Genomic DNA, 24,256 nt, shown 5'->3' with positions numbered 1-24,256 from the left:
TAGGTCCAATGCTCTATCCTCTGTACCACCACCCAGTGGCCTTGACTAGTAACGAAAATGATTGGACACATGCTATATTTCTTTTATTGGTAGCAATTAAGTTACATTGGCTTAATTCTGGAAAAAATTACTGTAATCAGTGGTCTTTGTAATTTCTTTTTTTGTTTGTTTGTTTTGTTTGGTTGGGCAATAAGGGTTTAAGTGACTTGCCCAAGGTCACACAGCTAGTAAGTGTCAAGGTCTGAGGCCAGATTTTAACTCAGGTCCTCCTAACTCGAGGGCCAGTGCTCTATCCACTGCCACCATCTAGCTGCCCCCATAATGAAGAGGCAACCACTAGGATATTGAGCATTCTTTAGGTTTGTTGTTGTTGTTGTTGGTTTTTTGGTGGGACAATGAGGGTTAAGTGACTTGTCCAGGGTCACACAGCTAGTTAGTGTCAAGTGTCTGAGGCTGGATTTGAACTCAGGTTCCTCCTGAATCCAAGGCCGGTGCTTTATCCACTGCACCACCTAGCTGCCCCGATTTTAAATAGCTTTTTTTTTTTTTGCAGGCAATTGGGGTTAAGTGACTTGCCCAGGGTCACACAGCTAGTAAGTGTCAAGTGTCTGAGGCCGGATTTGAACTCAGGGACTCCGAATTCAGGGCCGGTGCTTTAACCCACTGCCGCCATCTAGCTGCCCCTCAATGAGCTTTTTAAAGTAATTACATTTAAAGTTTAGTTGTATGCCATCTTTTTCTCATTGCTATTCATTTGTGTTCTTATAAATTCTTAATCTTACCTTAATGGTTTGAAAGAAAGCAACTCCTGTCAATGAAACAACATTTTCCTATCTGCTGAATATAGTTAATTTCATTCTCTGTGGTGTTATTTGGTGCTCAATGTATCCAGTGTCACTCACTAGACATGTATGAAGACAATAATATGATTCTATACCATCTACAAGTCTTTGGCCTCTCTCATTTCCTATTCTTAAACCATACTATCCCATATATTTCTCTATATCCTCTTTTTTTTCTTCACCATGGCACAGAAGTCACCAAATATCAGAGGATATATTGATATGACCTGGAAGATCTTAGCAATTCCCTCTACCACTTCATATTCGTAACTAATGTTGGTATGTAAACCGCAATTATCTTCAATCGTGACCTGTTGGAAATACTTAGCATTAGTATTGCAATACATCATGACCGATGTCTTATGAATTTATATTTCTTGTGTTTTTTTTGTGGATGGTAAAACTCACTGCACCAATTCCTTTTTTCACCTTTCCAAAGAATATCTGGGAGTCATTGTTCTACTTAGCAGCAGCTTCCTTATTTTTTCTCTTTCTTCTGCTTATGGCAAAATTGTCAAGATTGATTCAGCCCCTCCTGAATTATGTTTGCTCATAGGACCCTGGAAAAGGAGTTCATATTTAAAGTACTAGCAATGAAATTAAAGTTTGTTGATGGTCTGTGCAATTCTTGGTATCCTTTGTCCCCTTTCCTACCACTCTGCCACTGTCATGGCAGAAGTGAAAGATGTAGGGACTATGGATCATTTTTTTGAATTTTCATTGTTTTACAGATTGATATGGCCAAAAAGTCTATCACTGAGTGACCAGATTACTGATGACATGCCTCTAAGCTGGAATTCAGAAAATAAACTCAGTCTTTTTCTGGATTTATATTTGAAGCTTTTCCAGTAAGGTAAAATATGTTAGACCTTGTACTCTGCCCTTGAGAATCCAGGATCACCTTAATATTCTGAGGTTTCCAAGTAGGATGCTGTAGATCCAGGTTGGTTATGAGCAGAAAGAAGCAGGAGAAGAATATAATAAAGCAGAAAGAAACAGGGAGAGGGTATAATAAAGAAAGAATTGCAATATATCCAGCTAAGCAAAGTCATCCCAAAGACATTTAATTATCAGAAAAGAAAGAGGACTACAAGAAGAAAAGTGGAAAAGATTGGCAAAAGTAACATCAACAAACTTTTTTCCATCAAAGCTATTGGGACCACTACTCTTGAGCCCTAACATCACAGTTCCTGAGGTACTTATAGAGTAGGAAGCACTAAATTATACAAAATGGCAGGGGGGATGCACATGGATTAGATAAATTGAAAATTGGTGCTGGGGGCAATTTACTCCTGTGGGTATTGAAGGGCCTTATATACAAAGAAACTGCATATAACTGAAGGAGGGAACCATACTAAAGTTGTGAAAAACAATCTTTAGCCTTGTTAATATCTCCAAAAAGATGACCCATAAAATCTGACTAATACTTACTTTACCACCTGTACACAACTTTATGAGAGTTATCTGTGTTATCTATTTATGAATCAAGACCATCATTTTTAAGGGTATTAGAAGAGAACAAGAGGATTTTTGTAACTGATATTTCACAACGGACCACATCTTTACCATTGCACAGCTGATTGGAACATATAAAGAATATAAGATCCTGATTAGAATGAAAGTATCTTGGACTTCTGGATCATGTGTGTGACAAGATGGATAACTAGACATTTTCCCCAACCCCCGTGACCTCTCAAACTTCTCCAAAACAGAAATTGTGTGCCAAAGATAAAGCAACATCAGCTGTCTCAATGCTCTAGCACACCTAGAATTCAAAAGAAGATGAAAACAAACAAACCCATCCCAGGAACTGACCCTGACTCTGAGCTCACTCAGTACAGACACACACACACACACACACACACACAAACCCCTCTACCAGCAGTAAGGCTATACTTGGAGACACAAGGACATAATACAGGCTTACAATAAAATTCACACTTATGCCCCAGTTCCCCCATCTTTCCAGTACTATGGAGACCTGGGCTCCAGGCAGTGGGAGTGCGCCTAAGCCACGACAGGTAGGTTTGCCATTGCCTTTCAGGAGCAAAAGTCTACCAGGGGCTACAACCCTGTAGCACTAATGCTACAAAGTTCTGAACTGTTAATGACAGGGGAAACAGTGTTACCTATCTCTAAATGGCCAGTGCCAGGCCAGATAACTAAAAAAAGAGAGAGTAAAATGATAAAAAAAAAAACTTGAAAAAACAATTTAGAGACATATGGAAAAAAATTAAGTCTAATTCATAACTTTAAGTATGAATGGATTAAACAATCCAATAAGTTGGGAAAAGAGTGACAATTAAATGAAAAAACAAAACACTATCCTCTGTTGCTCTCAAAAACACATTTTAAAAATAAAGACATACACAAAATAAACCTGAGAGGTTGGGGGAAAATTTACTATGTGTCAAGTGAATCCAAAAAACCAGGAGTTGACATCATTCTATTGACAAAACACAGACAAACATTCAAAAAACTAAAAGGGACAAACAAGTTATCTATATTATGCTGAAAGGAACCATGGACAACAAAGCAACAAAGCAATATCAATGCTTTAGCATCCAAATTCATGAAGAAAATATCTGATCTTCATACCACTAATAGGTCTGTATCCCAAAGAGATCATAGAAAAAGGAAAAGGACCCACATAAACAAAAATATTTATAGCAGCTCTCTTTTTGATGATAAAGAATTGGAAATCAAGGGAATGCCCATCAATTGGGGAATGGCTGAACAAGTTGTGGTATATGAATGTAACAGAATACTATTGTGCTATAAGAAATGATGAGCAGGCAGATTTAAGAAAAACCTGGAAAGACTTGAGTGAACTGATGCTGAGTGAAATGAGCAGAACCAGGAGAACATTGTGCACAGTAACAGCAACATTGTGTGATGATCTACTGTGATAGACTTTGTCCTTCTCAGCAATGAAATGATCCAAAAAAGATGACTAGAACATATACTAACAAGATTGAGAACACACGCACACACACACACACACACACACACAAATAGAGGAATACCTTTAAAAATATAAAATACCCAAACTATCAGAAGAGATCAAGCAGGATTTAAACCAGGGATTTAAGGATATTTCAATGTGAGAAAAATAATCAACATAATTAACATATTAGAAACCAAAACATCCAAAATCACATGTTCATTTTAATAGATATAGAAAAAGCTTTTGACAAAGAACAGAAGATCAGGTGAGGAATAAAACAAGGGGATGTATGCTAAACAAAGAAATTTGCCACTGTGATGGAGGACATCTAGGGCAGAGGAATTCCCCATCAATAGTGAGGTCCTCTAGAAGCTCTGGTTTGAGTATTTATGTATGAAAGAATTATTAAATTGCTGTTACTCTAAACGTGAGATTCTTGTTCAATGTACTATAAATTGAAATGTTACTGGAGGAAATAAAACCATTCTGATGTTGACATCCATCCCTATGTCTAAAAGGAAATTGAAACATGAAATACACTCTACAGTTCTCCTTGGAGAGTAAGTAAAGAATTATCAGATGTGGTTTTATCATGTGACCAATGACCAAAAGAAGCATTATTTCATGGGACATTTGGTTATTTCTTATTGCTATATTCATGAAACATAAGCAAAAAGAAAAACATGAACATAACTACAGCCTACATTCAGACATCAGTTACAGAAAATGAGAAGGTAGAGAAATTTTACAAAGAACACAGGTATACCTTCCAAAATGAACCAGAATATGCATTAATACTTGATTAAGTCAACACAAATATAAGCATAGGAGAAGATGACAAAATATGTTGGGAAATATGGTTTGGAACTAAGAAATCAAAGACACAAAAGACTTTAAAAGCACAAAGAAGTTTCATACCTCTATATCAACATATTTTTTTCAAAAAGAAACCAGAAAACAATGGATATGTTAAGTACCAAAATTAATATAAAATAAAATAAACTATGTTTTAACAGACAGGAAACAATTGGTTGCCAATATGGGAGTCATTCAATGTGGGATCTGAATTTGTACAATCAGATTCATTAGAGTAAAGCATATCAGAAGAAAGATTAAAATGAGGAAATATTACAAACAGTTATAATTTATACTTGACCTATTAAAATAAGATGTTTTTGTTTTTGTTTTTGTTTTGTGTGTGTGAGGCAATTGGGGTTAAGTGACTTGCTCAGGGTTACACAGCTAGTAAGTATGAAGTGTCTGAGGTCGGGTTTGAACCCAGGTCCTCCTGAATCCAGGGCTGGTGCTCTATCCACTGTGCCACCTGGCTGCCCCTCAAATAAGATTTTGATGTCAAAAAATTAGAAATAGATAAACAAAGGCATTGACATAAAATTTTCTTTTTTCTAAAAAAGTGTAATCTCTGTGATCACTACAAAAGAGTTCAGAAACTATGTCATCCAGAAAATATTGTATTTCCTTGCTAAGCAGAGACATATATAAAAACCAAGGACAAAACCTATTTATAATATAATTTCCCTTTTAAAATATTATGAAAAAGAATGGTTAAAATTTTATGTAAGCAATATTATTTAATAGTAAAGAGGGGGAAAGAAGTCTCCAAAGCAGTTGCCGCAAGATCCAGCTAAACCAGCTCATCTCAAGAGCATTTATAGATAAAACTGAAAGGAGGCAACCAACTGATTTGAATCAATCTATCAACATCTCTATACTGAACAATTATCATCATCAATGACAGTGGGACAGAATTTGAGAGTTGAGATAGTTAAGATCTCCCTTAATACCAGGGCTCTCTCCAATATATCCTGTTCACATCTTATTTGTACATAGTTGTTTGAATGTTGCCTCCACTAGCAGAATGTGAACTCTTTGAGAGGGGAGACTATTTTTTCCCTTTCAGTTCTTTGCATAGTGTCTGGCAGACAGCAGATAATTAATAAATGCTTGTTAACTCACTTCGAAGGCCATATCACAGTTCATACTAAAAAGGAATCCTGGATATAATATACCCCACAAGAGCTCATTCAGCCTCTGCTTAAATCCTTCCAAGAGAATGGAATCCACTACTTCGTAAATCAGTCCATTCTACTTTTAGACAATTCTAATTGTTAGATTTTTCTTTTTTGCTAACATCAAGCCTTATTTTCTCCTTGGGACTTCTATCCATTGCTCCTTGTTTGGTTCTTTGGGGCCAAATAAAATATATCTAATCCTCCCTCCACATGATTGCCCTTAAAAATATTTGAAGATAGTATCATGCCTTCTTTGGTCCTTGCAAGCTAAGCATGCCTAGATGCTTCAAATGATTCAATGGATTCAAAACTTTCCCAATGGGTTTGCCTTCTCTAAGCACCCTCCAGCTTATCAATGTCCTCTTAAATCCATGTTGTCCAGACCGAACAGAATACTTCTATAAAGTCTGATGGGGACATAGTACAATGGGTCTATTACCAAATTGTTTCTGGAGTTATGCCTTTTTCAGTGCAATCCCATTAACCCAAGGAAGTCCTATCTTTTTTGACCCCTCCCCCCATTTTTACTTAATAACTTAAATCCCTACCTTGTTTTGTCATCATTTTCCCTATAGAACCTCAGTGCATCCTGAGCTTTAGCATTCTTTTTTATATTTTGCTTTAGCATTCTTGACACTATTTTCACAGGATTATGCCACATTCATATCCATCTTCTGTTTCCTGGCCTTGCTTCACCTTCTGTTTATTTATCCATTAGATAAATTCTATTTTTCTCCTCATTGGAATTATTTCCCTTTGTGTCTTAGAATTTCATCTTGAGTATCTCCCATACTTCCTGGGCACATGAAGTAATTTCATCTGAATTCTTTGAAATGTGCTTTTCCCAAATGTGGGTTGTATGTCAGACTGTGCTCAGATTTCCTTTACTTCTCAATCGCAAACTCTACAATAGTGGTCATTCTCTACCTCTTCCCCCGCCCCACTCCACCCACCTTGGTCAAATATTCCATCATTTCTAATTCAGCAGTCAGTTCCATGTTAGTGAGAATGGGATCCCAAATAGAATTTCCCTTCATTGATTATACTGCCTCCTAAAGGAAGAAATTATTGTCAAAACAAGCTAAGAAGTTGCTATATGCCCTTTTTGTCAGAGAGAAGCTCTAGCAGATGTCTGGATAATTGAAGTTGCTTATTGCTCCTATTTTGGCTTGGCATCAAATTATCTGTTTGCCAGACTTCTTGCCTATTTATTTTTTCTGTCAAGGTGTATATTCCTGTCTTATATTCCAAGACAAGATCATTTTTCTGCCTTCTTTGAGCTTCACCTAAATACTTTGTGTCATGATTCCCCACTGTGGCTCCTGGATTTCTTCACATATACGCCTTCTTGATATTGTTGTTGTCGTTTGTCCTTCATTCTCAAAGAGGACCATGACATCAGGAGGTGATGTCATGACTTGCACTGAATTGGATTTAAGTGAGGGAGAGCTGTGCAAAGTCACCAGCCTCACTCTGTCCTCCAGAGCCATCTGGGTCCAGTGGCAAGATATATATATCAGGATGACTGGAGATGCCCCAGATGTTTAAGGCAATTGGGGTTAAGTGACTTGCCCAGGATCACACAGCTAGTAAGTGTCTAAGGTAAGATTTGAACTCAGGTCCTCCCAACTTTAGGGCCAGTGTTCTACCCACTTTGCCACCTAGTGCCCCATACTTTCTTAATATAAAATGCTATCAAACTCCCCCCTCCTTTTTTTAACCTATTCTGTTTTTTGTTTTGTTTTGTTTGGGAGGGGGGTAATGGGGGTTAAGTGACTTGCCCAGGATCACACACCTAGTGTCAAGTGTCTGAGGTCAAATTTGAACTCAGGTCCTCCTGAATCCAGGGCTGGTGCTTTATCCACTCTGCCACCTAGATGTCCCCTGTTTTGTTTTTTAAATGTCAGACCTACTCAGAGCCACAGCCCAGGCTTTCATTGCACTGTCTCAGTAATACCTATGAGGTCAAATTTGCCCCGTTGCTTTAGAACCCCATTTTGTTTGTTGCTCAAACTTAAGGGCATAGGGTTATTTACCAGTTTCTTTCTTGAATTTTATCTCCTTTTGGATTTTTCCCAGCTATTATTCTTTCTTCTCCATAGCAGGGCTTCCTGACCTTTTTGTGTCTCATGTATCCCTTTGGCAGTCTAGCAAAGCCAGTGGACACCTTCTCAGAATAATGTTTTTAAATTAAACAATTATATTGAAACAAAGATGAATTTTTTTTTCCTATCCAAGTTAACACATCCCCTGAAATCTATCCATGGACCTCAGGTTAAGAATCCTTGCTCTCTATAGTATCTAACTTTTGAGACATATGTAAGCAATCTTTTCCCTCTCACACCCTTTTTAGTTTAATGCCATTTTGATTAAATTTGCAAGATAATTGGAAAATATATTTTACAAGCCTTTATTATTTATCTGTGACCCTGAATCTGTCAACTCTATATTGTAAGCTAAGCTCCAGAAATCCAAATTCCATTTTCAGATATTATTTTCTTAGTTAAGCTTGTGTACTTCCTTTAAATTCTTATGCATCTCCTGCCTTCAATGGGCAACAGTGAATAAAACATAACCGGTGCCCCATTGTCCTCAGTTTCTTGCTTGAAATTTGGTAATAATTGATTTTTTCTTTTTTTGAATTTTAATATTTATTTTTAAATGCATTTCTTATTTTTAACATTTATTTTTTTAAAAATTAGAGTTCTGAATTCTCTCCTTCCCTTCACCTCCTTCCCCACACATTGAGAAGGCAGGAAATGTTATGTCATTATACATGTGAAATCATGCAAAATATTTTTATATTAGCCATGTTGCAAAAAAAAAAAAAACAGACAAGAAAAATAAGGAGTGAAAAAATCATGGTTCAATCTGCACTCAGACACCATCAGGTCTCTCTCTGGAGGTGGATAGCATTTTCATAAGTCCTTTTGAATTACCTCGGATCATTGCTTTGAAGAAAATAGCTAAGTCATTCACAGTTGATCATCTTTACAATATTGCTATTACACTGCACAATGTTCTCCTGGTTCTATTAATTTCACTTTGTTTCAGTTCATATGAGTCTTCCAGGTTTCCTGAAACCATCTTGCTCACCATTTCTTATAGCATAATAGTATTTCATCCTAATCATATACCTTGTTATATGGTATAACTTGTTCAATCATTTCCCAATTGATGGGAATTTTGCAATTCTTTGCCACACCACAAAAAAAGCTGCTATAAATATTTTTGTACATATAAGTCCCTTTCCTTTTTCTTTGATATCTTCGGGATACAAAGCTAGTAGTGGTATTGCTGGATCAAAGGGTAGGTACAATTTTATAGCCTTTTGAACATAGTTCTAAATTGTTCTTTAAAATTGTTGGACCAGTTCACAACTGTACCAACAGTGCATGAATGTCCGAATTCTTCCACATCCCCTCCAACATTTGTCATTTTTTTCTGTCATGTTAATTGATCTGATAGGTATGAGGTGGCACATCAGACTTGTTTTGATTTATATTTCTCTAATCAATAGTGATTTAGAGCATTTTTAAGTTATTATAGATTGCTTTGATTTCTCCTTCTCAAAATTGCATTGGCAATCTTTTTAAAGTTCACTCTAGCTGTGTCATTTATGCCCATGTGAATTACCAGCAGTGAGTAGCTGTCATCCATTTTGATTCATCTTGGGAAGTTCTTCTCTGTTATGTCTTGAATACATGCCCCAGGAAGGCAACAGATCATTCCCTATTGCTGTTATTCAGTCAATAATACCTGCCTCAGTATCCTGAACAGGAAATCATCTGCTACTATGACTTCTCTTCTTTGCTCCCATACTTTATGATTCATCACCTTATAATTTCTGTGACTCCACAATTTTGTTCTTAGCAAGGGAAGGAAACAGGGGGCTTTGAAGCACCCAGATCTCTCTAGAAAGTTCCTTAAATCATTTTAAAGCTGTAATTGTATAACTGTGGCATTTTTTTCCTCTCTTTTCTCCTCAGTGTAAAACTCTTCTATTCTCCATCATCATCCTGACAAGGCTCAGGTAGCCCCTCCTCAAACTCAGATCCCTTTGTTTGTCGTTGAAATCTTACTTTTAGGAGCTCTCCATTCTTCCTAACAGACTTGAGTGAATAGAAACATCATTCAAGTCTTCCAGTACAACCATTAACTCTCACTTGAAATGCAGAAAATAATCATTTAGTTGTGGCAGAATGCAAATATGGCACATGATGTAAACCACTGCACAATTTCTCCTATTCTTCACAATGAGATTTTTCAGTCTTATTTCTTGAAATTATTTGTATTTATACCTTAACCATAAGTATCTAAGTAAAACAATAGAAAACTTCATTCAGATTCTTTCTTTTGCCTCCATAGCTCCACAATGACACTGATAGCCTCCCCTTCTTCCCCTTTTAGTCTTGTACCAACTTCTACTCCACTTCATCAATTTGTGCCACCTCCCTATTAATTTGTTATCCCTCCCACCTTTTCTTGCTTCCATTTCCTTGTCTTGTGAACTACCTTATCCTTGTGCTAGAGTCTCTCTCTCTCTTTTTTAGAGCCTCTCTTCAGCTTCTATTCTCTCTCTCTCTCTCTCTCTCTCTCTCTCTCTCTCTCTCTCTCTCTCTCTCTCTCTCTCTCTCTCTCTCTCTTCGGTGAGGCAATTGGGGTTAAGAGACTTGCCTAGGGTTACACAGCTAGTAAGTGTTAAGTGTCTGAGGCCAGATTTAAACTCAGGTCCTCCTGACTCCATGGCCGGTGCTCTATCCACTGAGCCACCTAGCTGCTCCCTCAGCTTCTATTCTCTAATCCTCCTTAACTCTTTTTTATCCTCCAGAAATTGTCATTGATCCTGTTTCTTTCATAGACTAGAAGCAGAATCTGAATTAGTATCTGGGCCTAGAGAGCATTCATCAAATTGTCATCAAGATCTCTCAAAATTTGTCAGTTTTTTCTTCTCCAAATTCAACTTCTGACATACTTCTCTAGTCCAAACCCCTCCAAGTTATCTTTTATTTTTTTTTGAGGGGCAATTGGGGTTAAGTGACTTGCCCAGGGTCACACAAGCTAGTAAGTGTTAAGTGTCTAAGGCCAGATTTGAACTCAGGTCCTCCTGAATCCAGGGGTGGTGCTCTATCCACTGCACCACCTAGCTGCCCCCCTCCAAGTTATCTACATGACTTTTTTTCTTATTATTCAGTTCAAGAGTTTTTCTTTTCTTCAGCTCCCTCTTACACAAAAGCCAGAAGTAGAAAAAGTAGAGGAAAATAAAGTCTGAAAAGCTAACATGTATACTATATGTAGGGAAAATCAGTTTCAAAGAATCCAAAAGAAAGATAGGTAGGATCAAAATTCTTACAGTACAAGTCAGGTCAGGAGAACATGGACATTCTCAAGAACTAAAGAAAAAGGAAAAGAAAACAAAAAGAAAGAATTTCGTTGAGAAGGAATCACGAGAATTGTTTGAAGAGATTAATGTGGCCACACAGGGAAGTCACCAAATTCAGGTTAGATTTTTTAAAAAGAATTATGCATAACATGGGCACAAGGACAAGTGGCAGAGTGTGAATGAGGATGGCACAGCCTTATAAAAGTTGTGTTACAAGTGGGACAGATAATGAGATATGATGAAGGAAGCTAAGGCTAAGAAAAAAATGTTGTTTTAGGTGGAATTTTGTTTTTGTTTTTGTTTTGTTTGTTATAGTTATAATGAAGAAAAGAGTAGTTAGTGTAGGACCACTACTTCAGATAACAGTGATGATAATAACTGACAATAGAAAAAAGGCAAATTCTCTAATTTGTTTTTGCTTTTGTTTATTCTGCCAAGAAAAAATGACCATTGCACTGGCAATAACAGAACAAAATACCTGAGGAATTGATATTCTACATAAATGAGGAAATAGTAAAAAGATAACTAGTTGCCCTTAATATGATCGGGTCATGTGGCACAGATCTACTCCATCCTTGGGTACTGAAAGAACTGGAGGATGTGATTGCTGAGTCATTCTCAGATACCTTTTTTTTTTTTTTTTGGTGTGGGCAATGAGGGTTAAGTGACTTGCCCAGGGTCACACAGCTAGGAAGTGTCAAGTGTCTGAGGCTAGATTTGAACTCAGGTCCCCCTGAATCCATGGCTGGTGCTTTATCAACTGCACCACCTAGCTGCCCCCCATTCTCAGATATCTTAAAACATGTGGAGAATAGCAGCTGGGGCCAGCTTGTATCAACTTGTAAGAAATGATCATTAAATTTTCAGGGCAATCATTGATACCTTGGAAGTGGGCAAACACCATAAATGAGGACTTGATTTACTGTTTTGTTGATTTCTAGACTTAAGAAAATAATACAGATTAAAATTAAAAGTGTATTGTATGGGGGCAGCTAGGTGGCTCAGTGGATAGAGCACTGGCCGTGGATTCAGGAGGACCTGAGTTCAAATCTAGCCTCAGACACTTGACACTTACTAGCTGTGTGACCCTGAGCAAGTCACTTAACCCCAATTGCCTCACCAAAAATAAAAGTGTATCATACATACATTTTTGGGCAGGAGAGAGAGCTAACTGTTAGAAATTTTTGAGCAAACCTCTGAGGATGGAATAGGTATTGTAGGACTATCGTGTACAAATGTGACCTAAAAATGGGAAAGAACAGAATCTTCAAATTATTAGCTGATTGATTTGAGTTTTGATCCTGGAGAAATTATACAATGAATCATTAAAGAAATTGGTTATCAAACAATTAGAAAAGGAAGTAGTCATTACAAAGAACCAGCAAAACTGCTTCTTCAGGAACAAGTCATGCTAGATTAGCCTTATTTACTTTATGTTAAGGTTACAAAACTGGTAGCTCAGAGAGTGTTATAGATATGGTTCATTGTAACGATTGGAATGACGCCACCTGCTGGATACTTACTGTAGAAGAGTTCTGCCCATGAAGGGAAGGTCTTTGAGGGCAAGACCAGGAGTCAGGAAGTGACGCGGGCTAGTGGGAGGAGGAAGGAAGAGACTGGCACTCAGTCTCGCTCTCTTTCCTGGGGACGCTGGCGGAGAAGGGAGCTAGAAATGTGCTCTCCCTTTAATAGATAGGAATCTAGGCCTTTCTCTCTCTTTACCAAATTCTTATTCTCCTTAATAAATGCTTAAAAGTCTAACTCTTGCTAAAGCTTATAATTTATTGGCGACCACTCATTAGATATTTTAGACAGACTAGCTAGAATTTTAGCCCTTAACAGATGGCTGACCACGACGAGGAAAGCTAAACCTCAGTCTTCTGATCTTCTGGTTGGGTAAGGCATTTTCTCTACCCTCTCCCTTTAACTGCTAAGTACTGGCGTACTGGCTGTGTTTTCCCTTTAAATTTTTTCAAATGGACCTTTTAAACTCCCTAATTACCCTATTTTTGATTTTAGTCTGTTTAACCAGACAAATGGGAGATAAGATCATGTTAATGCTTTGTTTTTCTGGATTTTCTATTTTTCTTTTTATTTTTGTTAGAAGAGCCAGCAACATACTCACACAAGGAAATATCTCCCACTCTCCCAACCATGCTTTTTCAGAGAAACCTGAAGAGATTCCTGCAGCTTTTCCCAGTTCTAACACTAATTGTTGCTCTAATTTTGCATGCCTGGAGGCAATGACCCACCCTCTAGAAGTTTTTAATCCCCTAGCACCTGGAGGCAAAGTGGGGGAAGAGGAATCCAGGCCTGAGTTCAAAATCAAGTCTGATTCAAATTGTGCTGGTCCCTCCCCTCCTCTCCAGACCCCACCCTCTACAAATGGCCAAGCCCATTGCTTCCCCTGCCCGGGAAGTCCAAAGATCTAATGCGCATGCTCAACTTTCTCTAACTACATTTGCAGCTTCAGGCTCAGCCCTTCCCCAGCCTGGCTGTGCTTCTGAGACAACCTTAGAAAACCCTTTAAATTCCAGATATGCTCGTTTTGTTCATAATTTTGCTAACCTGCTTTTGTCTTTAATTAGTGATCTTATAAAGCATTTGTATGGTGAAAAGACTGACAGACAATATAGAGGGGTTAAAGAAGAAAAACTTAAGCTGAATAAGAATGACAATCATCACCATAGTTCAAGACTCCGCTTCTTTTGCCATGGAAGTATATATATTTTACAGAAATGTAGAAGTAAACAGCAAGGTATTGATATGAGTATTGGGGATTTTAGATATCGGAATCAAAAGTGTTCTGAATTCATTCAGAGTGATAGTATCAGTTCAGAGGTTACATAGGATTTCTATGCCATTACATATACATTTTGAAATTAATGGTATGGGTTTATTTTCATAGAGATTTTCATGCTTTTGAGATTGTGTCTTATACTTAGTTTCTAAAACAAGGAGAATATTTGTAAAAGTTTTTTATAGTCATGTGATCAAGTTTATATTTCATAATACTCATTAATATTAAGTTCATGCTCATTTAGATTTCCTTAGTTTGAATTTCACTGTCTTTTATTGTTCCATGTGTATTTTCTTCTATACATTTATCTAATTTTAAAAAATTGCAAGATGGTTTTGATTTCATAATACAATGTTAATTCTAGGAGTATTGTGCTCCCATGTTCTGAGTTGTTTGTTATTTTTTCTCAACTGATTATTTGATCAAACTCTTCAAAGCATTTCCCTGGCAAATTGGTTGCCATGGCAAGTGTAAATTGATTCTAGAAGTATTATTTTTGATAAGCATATTCCAAAAAAAAAAAAAAGAGGGGAACATTTGTAAAAGTTTTCTTTTTTTAAAAAAAGTTTTCTTTGAGATTCTGTTGTGCTTTAACTTGTATTTAAATATGTTCTGATTTTTCACAAAAGTAATTGTATACTAAGTACAAAAAAGGGGTATTATTTGAAATTGTTGCATAATTATATATTGTGTTCTGAGTCAAGATGTATTCACATTTTTTACAATCATTTATTATCCTCAATTTTTAAATCCATATGAGACTTGGATTATGGGAACTTATCATTTAAGACATTAATTGCCTTTATTCTGAGTTATCAGATGCCAGTTGGCCAAGATGCCATCCAATCACAAGAGGAATACATGCAAGAGCAGACACTGAACTGTCACATGAGGGGAGACATGCATGAAGTCAAGGTATGGCCGAGGGAACAGCTTTTGACAAATGTTGAGGTTGGATTCTCTTGGTTTAATATTTTATTTTATTTTTCCCCACAATATTGTACAGATGGCTGGAAGTATTCATCCCACCCATCTCACTTCTACACCTGGCTTCTATGCTCCCTCCTATATGCCTGATGCCATGGACATCTTAATCCCATGCATCTGATTAAGTCTGACTCAGTTTCCTCCAATATGTTCGGTGGCATGGACATATATTCCATCCACCTATTTTAAGCCTGGCATACTGCATGGACAGTACATATTGCTCAAGTGTGGGAATGCTCATATCCCATCATTTCTCTGTTCTTTTATGGTAACCCCCATAATTATCTCAGGTGTCATGATAAATAACAGTGTTGAATTTGGCCTTGACACCTGTTACCAATTATATTAGATTTTCTAATTTCTCATAATGGCATGAGGATAATTAGGTAGATGATGCAAAAAGTGATGAAACAAAGATAAAAATTATTTTTAAAAATTAATATCGCAGCAATTGTCTTCTCAATTACTCTCCATAAGGGGGGACTATAATAATAATGTAATTTTAAAGAATGGTTCAATTTTTGTTTTATTGTATGTTTCATGTGTTAACAACTAAGATTCTGTATTCCCTTAGACATGTTTTTGAGAACTTTCATTGTTTGATTTGATTATTGACAAAGCTATTTTAAAGTTGTATTAAGCTCAATTTTGTAGGAAATTTCCTGGCTGATTACCAGTATCCACACATCAACCCCTGAAAAGACTTCCATTCCACGACTACACCTAGAGGACATCTGAGAAAAGACTTTCAGAGACTTTAAATGAACAGTTTTGATTTGTTGTTTTTTTTTCTCTTTCTGTTATAATATACACCATCTGTAACATGTATTCTCTGCAGAGGCCCTCCCTTTGCAAGACTAATGTCAAAGCGTTGGTTCATGAGGACAAAAAAATCGCCCCTCTGGACAAAACTTTCCTCTCTTCCTTTTCTATATTGTTGTTCACATATTATTAGTTAGCAATAGTTATTATATTGTTTTTACTGTTCCGTCAAGGAAACATTTTGTTTCTTGAGGAACAACAGGGGGGACTGTAACGATTGGAATGACACCACCTGCTGGATACTTACTGTAGAAGAGTTCTGCCCATGAAGGGAAGGTCTTTGAGGGCAAGACCAGGAGTCAGGAAGTGACGCGGGCTAGTGGGAGGAGGAAGGAAGAGACTGGCACTCAAGTCTCGCTCTCTTTCCTGGGGACGCTGGCGGAGAAGGGAGCTAGAAATGTGCTCTCCCTTTAATAGATAGGAATCTAGGCCTTTCTCTCTCTTTACCAAATTCTTATTCTCCTTAATAAATGCTTAAAAGTCTAACTCTTGCTAAAGCTTATAATTTATTGGCGACCACTCATTAGATATTTTAGACAGACTAGCTAGAATTTTAGCCCTTAACATTATCTATATTTTAGCCAAGGATTTGGTAAGACATCTCACACTATTCTTGTCAAGAAGATACAAAAATGTGCCCTAGATGATAATATGTACAATATAGATAAAGTGGTTGTACTCCACAAGTTGTCATGCATGATTTCATGTAAGTTTGGTAGGAGGGGCCATGGGGATCAATGTTTGGTTCATACTGTTTGATATTTTTTGCAAATGATTTGGAAAAGGCATTGGTGGTATGCTTATCAAATCTGCACATAATACAAGGCTGGAACGAATAACTAATCAAATTACAGTCAAAAGCAAAAAGATCTTAACAGACTAGAGTATTGAACTATTTCATAAGATTAAATTGATAGGAATAAATGTAAAGTCTTACAATTATGCTGAAAAAAATCAATTTCACGAGGATAGGGGAAACACATTTGCATAGCTATCAGTCTGTTAGTGGACTGCAAGCTTAATATGAATCAGCGAAGTGATATGGCAGCTCCCTAAGATAAGGCAATCACATACTGCATTAAAAGAGGCAGAGCTTTTCCAAATAAGGAGCCCCACTGTACTTTGCCCAGGCAAGACCTCATCTGTAGTTTTGAATATGGAATTACAATTTTAGCATAACACTGTTACCTTGGGAGCATGCAAGATGACAAAGGGCCTTGAGTGCTCTAGGGCAGGACTTCTTAACCTTTTTCCACTCTGGACCCCTTTTTGCCTGAGAAATTTTTATGTGATCCCAGGTATATAGTATATAAAATATGTATACAAAACCATTTACTGTTGCCAGATTTTGCAGGACCCCCAGATCAGTATGTGATTCCACATGGGATCAAGGCCCAGAGTTTAAGAAGCTTTGCTCTAGGGGGCAGCTAGGTGGTGCAGTGGATAGAGCACCTGCCCTGGAGTCAGGAGTACCTGAGTTCAAATCCGGCCTCAGACACTTAACACTTACTAGCTGTGTGACCCTGGGCAAGTCACTTAACCCCAATTGCCTCACTAAAAAATTAATTAATTAATTAAAAAAAAAAGAAGAAGCTTGGCTCTAAGGAGTGGTTGAAAGAGCTAGGGGTGTTTAGCCTAGAGAAGAGGAGTCTGGGGTTAGGGTTAAATATAGCAACTATATACAAGTGGAAAAATGGGCAGAAATTGCAGAGAGACAAATTTAGGGTTGTGTCAGGGAAAGACTTATTGATAATTATAGCTGTCCCAAAGTAGAATGGATTGCTTTAGTAGGTTGTTGTCATTGTTATTTTTCCTTTCTTTGCATCTCCAGGTTGAGCCCACTGCCTGCTAACTAGTAACCACTTAATAAATTATTATTGACTGGTAAGTTCCCCCTCATTGGAGGTCTTTAAGAGGCTAGATGACCCCATGCTAGGTCATCAGGCTTTTATCTTGGGCTATTAGTTAGACTAGATGCTCAGTGAGGTCCCTTCTTACAACTCTAAAATTCTGTGATTGTGGGTAACTTAAACAATGTTCTAAGGTCATAAGAAAGATACCAGATAACCTTAAAGTTTACTGTTCAAGGAAACTTTCCCTTTGGATTGATGCAACAAATAAGCAGAGATCAGTGACCTTGTGAAAGTTAATTAAGAAGGATATAAATACCCAGACCAGCTAGGTGTCTGTAAATAGAATGCAGGCTCTGGAGTCTAAAGGAACTGAGTTCAAATCTGTCATGAGACACTAGGTGTGTGACCATGGGCAAGTCACTTAACCCTGTTTACCTCAGTTTCCTAATCTGTAAAATGAGCTGGAGAAGGAAATGGCCAACCACTCCTTATCTCTGCCAAGAAAACTCCAAAAGGGGTTGAACATGACAGAAATGACTCAACAACATAAATACCCTGATTTCTCTTCAAAAAACCTCATGCAAATTAATCACATAAATTCATTAAAGATTAATTTTGATTTAAATTAATTAAAGATTAATTAAAGTTGCCCAGGGTTAAAGCAAGATGGGAGGTATAAAACCACCGAAGCTCCTTATAAGGCCTTGTCCATGCTGACAGTATATATGTGTAGTAGGTTTTTGTATGTAAGGCCAAACCAGAAAGGAAGAGAACTCAGTTGTCTCCTATGGTCGCATGCACACTACCTAACACATGCAGACATGTATGCACAGAGATGCATACACACCCCTCTTCTCTCACAAGGATATTACTCTCTGCTAGAGTTAATGATTCCTTTGAAATAAACATCTTGTTTAGGAAAATGCTGAATACATTCTTTCACCTGGGAAGTGAAACTTGGAGGCCCAGTAGAGCCTGATCACTACCCCTCCAGGCCACAGTCCCAGAGCCTCCTCACTTTTAGATGAATCATGTGTGTTTTTCCATAGCAACATTTGTATCTCATTACCAGGTGAAGGATTATACATGTTCTGGGATGGAAGCAGCAGGATTCTTGTTTCAAGGACTTGGGAGAAGGCAGCCCCGTGCTGGGGATGATTGACTAGTCACACCACGTGCAAAACAGCAGGCTGCCTGCAGGCCAATTACCTGTCTATTTTCTTATGTATATTAGTTTTGCACATTGATTCTACCATAGTTGTTTAGTGCTTTTATAAAAGGTCGCATAACTTTAAAGTCAACACAAACTCTCATATTTTTCTCACAGTTAAGTGGCTGGGGTTTTTGTTTTGTTTTGTTTTTTTTCATTTTCAAGTGTAACAAATGTAACAAGGAAAGACTGACAGCTAATCTTAGCTTTCTGTTAGAGAGATTTGGAACCAGGTGAAATTGCAAAGGATTCAGGGAACTCTAACGCTTGGCAAGGGCTGTCTTTTGCTCTTTTCTTATTTCTAAGAATAAGAGTTCAAATATCAACTCAGCTTGAACCTTGATGTCTTGCTCTGGGCCACTAGATGGAGTTCCTTTCAAATTAGGACATTTTTATCCTAACAGGACAAAAAAAAATGTGAAAATTGAAGGCATTCTCTGAAATCTGACTTTTAAAAATGAAAAATCATAGCAAATGAAGGCCAAATTATTTAAATTATATGAGCTTTCTGTACTTGGAAAACTAGTTATGTGGTGTTGGAAAGATAGAACCTGAGATTGGACCAGGTCATCATAGAAATATTTTATTAATCAAATATATTTACATTTCTTTGTCATTTTTCTTGAAACATGTCCCTGTTTTTTTTTTTCATTTAAACACATTGTAGTCTTTGCAGGTTATATCACAAGAACACAGCTACATGCATGACTTAGTTGGTCCTTGGAAGTTTTTTTTAAAAAGATGCAATTTTATGAAGTAAAAAATGCGAGCAAGCTGTTTACTCTTCTAATTACAGCATAATAATTATTATTACAACAGACAACCTTTACAGCAAACTGTACACACAATATGCACCAGCTAATGGAGAGTATTTGCACCTTCCTGATTGACTGTTTGTGTCAAAAATTTCCAAACCCCACCCCAAAGCAGAAGAGAAACCCAGCAATAACTTGAACTGATATTTGTTTTCTTATGAGTTCATTGAAGATATATTTGGGTGTCTAGTAAAAAATAAAGTTGTAGTAAGCTTAAAACAAGCACCTTATAGTACCTAGTAATAAGTAGTTTTTAAAAGCCACATGTCTGTTTTCATACAATGTCATTAGGACATTAAAAGAGGTTAAGAATTGGTAACAGGTAACTAATTAGGTTCGATAATAGCCTTCATGTTATAGAATAAGTAAAGTTTGATGACACCAGATTTTAAGATAATTCTGCTCTCACAGAAGTAAAATTTTGCATTTACATTTGAGGTATTACTTTGCCACCCTCCAGATTTTAAAGGAACTAGAGGAAGGGCTACACTGCCGTGGTGTCTATCTCTGCTATCTGTTTATTGACATAGAAAACCCCGAATTAACATTATCTTTGTTGTATTACATTTTAATGTATTTTATTAAACATTTCCCAATTAATTTTTTTTGGTGGGGCAATTGGGATCAAGTGACATGCCTAGCGTCACACAGCTAGTAAGTGTCTAGTGTCTGAGGCCAGACCTGAACTCAGATCCTTCTGAATCCAGGGCCCATGCTCTATCCACTGTGCCACCTAGTTGCCTGCCCCCCTGCCCCAATTAAATTTTAATCTGGTTCCTGTGGCACTTGGGGATTTTATAGGCCTCTTGCAGCAGGTAAGCTTCAAGTTTAACACCTCTGGTCTATGGCATATTGGGTGGGTCCTTTATGGAGGATTTAAGAAAAAAAGATGCAAAGGAAATTTGTATTCAGACTTTAGAGATCAATCCTAAAGAATTATCTGAGGCACAGAGTGGTTGAGCAATTTGCCCATGGTCACACAGCTAAGTAGTATCTAGTAAGGTACCTGAACCCAAGTCTTCCTTACTCCAAGTTCAGCATGTGGGTTCTTATACCAATGAGATTGTGTCTATTGAAGCAAGTACTAAAAGGGAGGAGAGTTACTTATTTAGATAACTGCACTTGTATACCTGGTAGACTGGAACTATTTGCTCTTTTATGGAATTTCCCATGAAAAGAATAATCCCCGAGAATGTTCTGTTTCATTGCTTATGTAGGAAGAAGTGATTTTTGATATGAGATTGTTCAAAAGACAGATTTACTGAGTTGGTAACTACTGTGCTCTTCATGGTGCAATAGTTTTGTTGGTAGGATATATTTGGAACCAATGGGTCTACGTTCAAATTCTGGCTCCATTTACTACTATGTATGTGACTTTGGGGAAGTCACTTCTCTTTCTAGATTTCAGTTTGCTCACCTATAAAATTAAGTGCCTGGTCTCCAACATTTCTTCCAGCTCCAATCAGCTGCTAACTATTTTTTGACAAGTTCTTGATGGGTATTATTTAAAATTAGTGTTCTCTTGGCCATATGGGCCCCAAAGGGTATGCTGAAATAAGATATGGAAATATAAAAAACTCTTCTGCTGCAGATATCTATCATTAACTTGTTGGAATTTATGGGGAGGATTTTTCAATAGAACACCAAAGTGATAGGTGTACATAGTTTGGGGGAAAAAAGGAGACCCATATGCGACAGCTGTCATGAAATGGGACACTTAACAAATGCAAGAGAAGGACCCTACATTTTACAGTCAGATATGAAAAAAAACTTGTCCCACACTGAGATAATATATTCAGATCTTTTGTGGGAAATCTAGAATCTTGGAATCCCAAAATTGGAAGGGAACTCAGAAGTTATCTAATCTAAGTCCTATCAGAAACCAGAATTCCATATGTGGCAGTTAAGGAAAATAGTTCAGTCTCTAACTTTAGGTAGAAAAGTAGCAATAATATTTTTAAATAATTATGAGATTTACTTGCTCTCTGATCAAACCAGTTGTGGGTTGGTTTTGTTTTGTTTTTAATACCACATAAACACGTGTTTTCAAAAACCTCAGACTATATCCAAATTATGGACAGTATCCAAGAACTTGTGGGATCCAGTGATCTTTCTCTTTCACAACCTACTCCAGGATTAAAATTACTCCATCTTAAACCCACTATACCCAACTGCTTTAACACTGCTGTTCACCATATAAACCTAAATTCTTAATGGATACAACTACACAATCACTTCGTTGATGTTTGAAAGGGGGTGGGGGAAGGGACTCACAACATTCAGTCAAAGCAGAATAAAGAAAACAGATTGAGTTTAGCCAGAGTCGGGATGTATTTTTAATTGTCAATACTTTTCAGGTCTACTTTTTGTACTGGCTACCCTCCAATAAAATCTGTTGCCATGTACTTAGCCATTTGAACTGCAGTCCAGCATTTTGACAGCTTTCCTTTTAGTAAGGAACTGTAGTTGCTACTTTGTTTTTGGTTACATACATTAGAGCCATAACTAGTCATTTTTGAACCCAGGGCAAGTTACAAAAAAACCTTGCCTGGAGTAAGCAAATCAAAATATAATGGAGTCAGAACAGATGGTGGAGGGACCTTACCTATTTTAGGGCTCTGAGTAGTAAAGAAGCCTTTGTAATTCAGTAGCTTCCTATTTTAAGTAATTATTCTTGGTAACCAAGTGCTAAACCCATTTCCCCCTCTACAATCTTGACAGACTACAAGTGCCTTCAAAATCCTCTCAATTTTGGCAAAGTCCTGGTTGTCATTTTGTTTCTGAAAATGCATGGTTGCAGGTCACATGTATCACAATATGAAGTCTGAGATTGCTTACAGGCAGCATGAATCTAAGATTTAAAAATTATCAACTATGGTGACATTCATTTTAAGAGTAATTTTCTTTCCATAAGCATAATTCATAAATCAATTGCACCTGTGTCTGGTAATTAAAAACAGACAAAACAAAAACAAATAACAAAACACTTCGTTCTCAATTAGAAGTTGTATTTATGACTTTGAGAAGAGGGAATTTTCTTTAACTGCTTACCGAGAAAGGTGTTTGGGTGGGTGGGGGAACAGGAGAGATTGCTAAATGCTAAGATGTGTCACTGAAGGTACCAGCTTACTAAAGAAACACCAACTTTCAGTTTCCATTGAATTGTCCTTTCAATACTTAATAAAATGGAGGCCCAGTGACAGGTATAGGACATTGGCATGAACTGGACCCCAGCTGAAGAAGTATGCTTACATTTCCTCATAAGGGGACTCTAGGGTTTCTCCAACAATTTCTGATGTCAAGCCTGTTTCTTTGTTCTTCTGTTGATTTCATAGCTCTAATGAAACAATAGAAATCCATTGCTTAAGGAGATAAAGATGGACTTTTTGGTGTTAAGTACTAAACATATCTATAGCATTATAGGCAGCCTCTTCAGGGCAGATCACCATAGATGTTCTGAAAGAGAACAGAAACCAGCTTGTCCTCCCTCTCCTCTCCTCTCCTCTCCAATCCTCTTCTCTCTCTCTCTCTCTCTCTCTCTCTCTCTCTCTCTCTCTCTCTCTCTCTCTCTCTCTCTCTCTCTCTCTCTCTCGACTTGTATCTCACAGCTGACTTGAAGACTGGAAGAATATAATGGCCAACAATAATACATAGCTCTCCTTGGGAAGTAATGGGTTCCCCCCCACCAAATTCAGATAAATTCCGGCAATGGACAAATCTCAAAAGATTCAATCTTGGGTAGATAAATGTTCCAGCATCCACTTATTTCTTCCAGTTTCTCCAAACCTCTTAACCTAATGTGGAAAATCCCATAGCTTTCTGGAGCCTTCTGTTATCACCTAGAGCAGGTCTGTTTTTTCCTTATCTTTTAGAATTTCACATCAGGAAGAAAAAAAGCCTGTGAAAAGTCAAATTAGATCCAAACCAAGGAAGGAAGCCAAAGTCATTTGTTCTGAAAATTTTTCTTCACATCCAGTGGTTGCTTACTAATCTGTGTCCTTAAATATCCCTATCGTAGCGCTGTATTTCTAATATAAGGATAACTTGTTTTTCCTTAAAGAAAGCACTATACAGGCATGAAGAGAAATGGAGAGTTGATAATTTTACAGGAGATATGTGAGGGGATTTTGTTTCTTTGTTTATAGAGCTGTTCCATAGCAGTAGTGATGCCCTTTCCCCTGCCTGTCAGTTTTTTTAGGTTAGGAATCCCAGGAACAAAGTACCAGTAATCAGCTTTTAATGATAAATCAGCCTGTGCACACATTATGGGAGTGCCAAAGAACTAAATCTCCTCCAGTGTACATAAGGAATTCTTACAGTAGCAATTTAAAAGACCCCCCAATTTGTATTTATCTACTGTATTATCAGAGTAACAAGAGCCTCAAGAAGGTCCCTAGACACAATCAAAGACAACCCCATTGGGAGCAGCCAGCTCTGATAAAAATAGAGCGACCTCATCACAAACTGAGAGAGTATTCCGATGTTTCCACAGTATAAAGCAAGTCACACCTATAAAGGCACTTATCCTCTTCCTCCTCCACCTTGTGGCTCACTGACTTCTTGC

This window comes from Dromiciops gliroides, chromosome 1, assembly GCF_019393635.1.
Source record: "Dromiciops gliroides isolate mDroGli1 chromosome 1, mDroGli1.pri, whole genome shotgun sequence".
NCBI classification, from domain to species: domain Eukaryota; kingdom Metazoa; phylum Chordata; class Mammalia; order Microbiotheria; family Microbiotheriidae; genus Dromiciops; species Dromiciops gliroides.
This window is presented reverse-complemented; position numbering follows the sequence as displayed.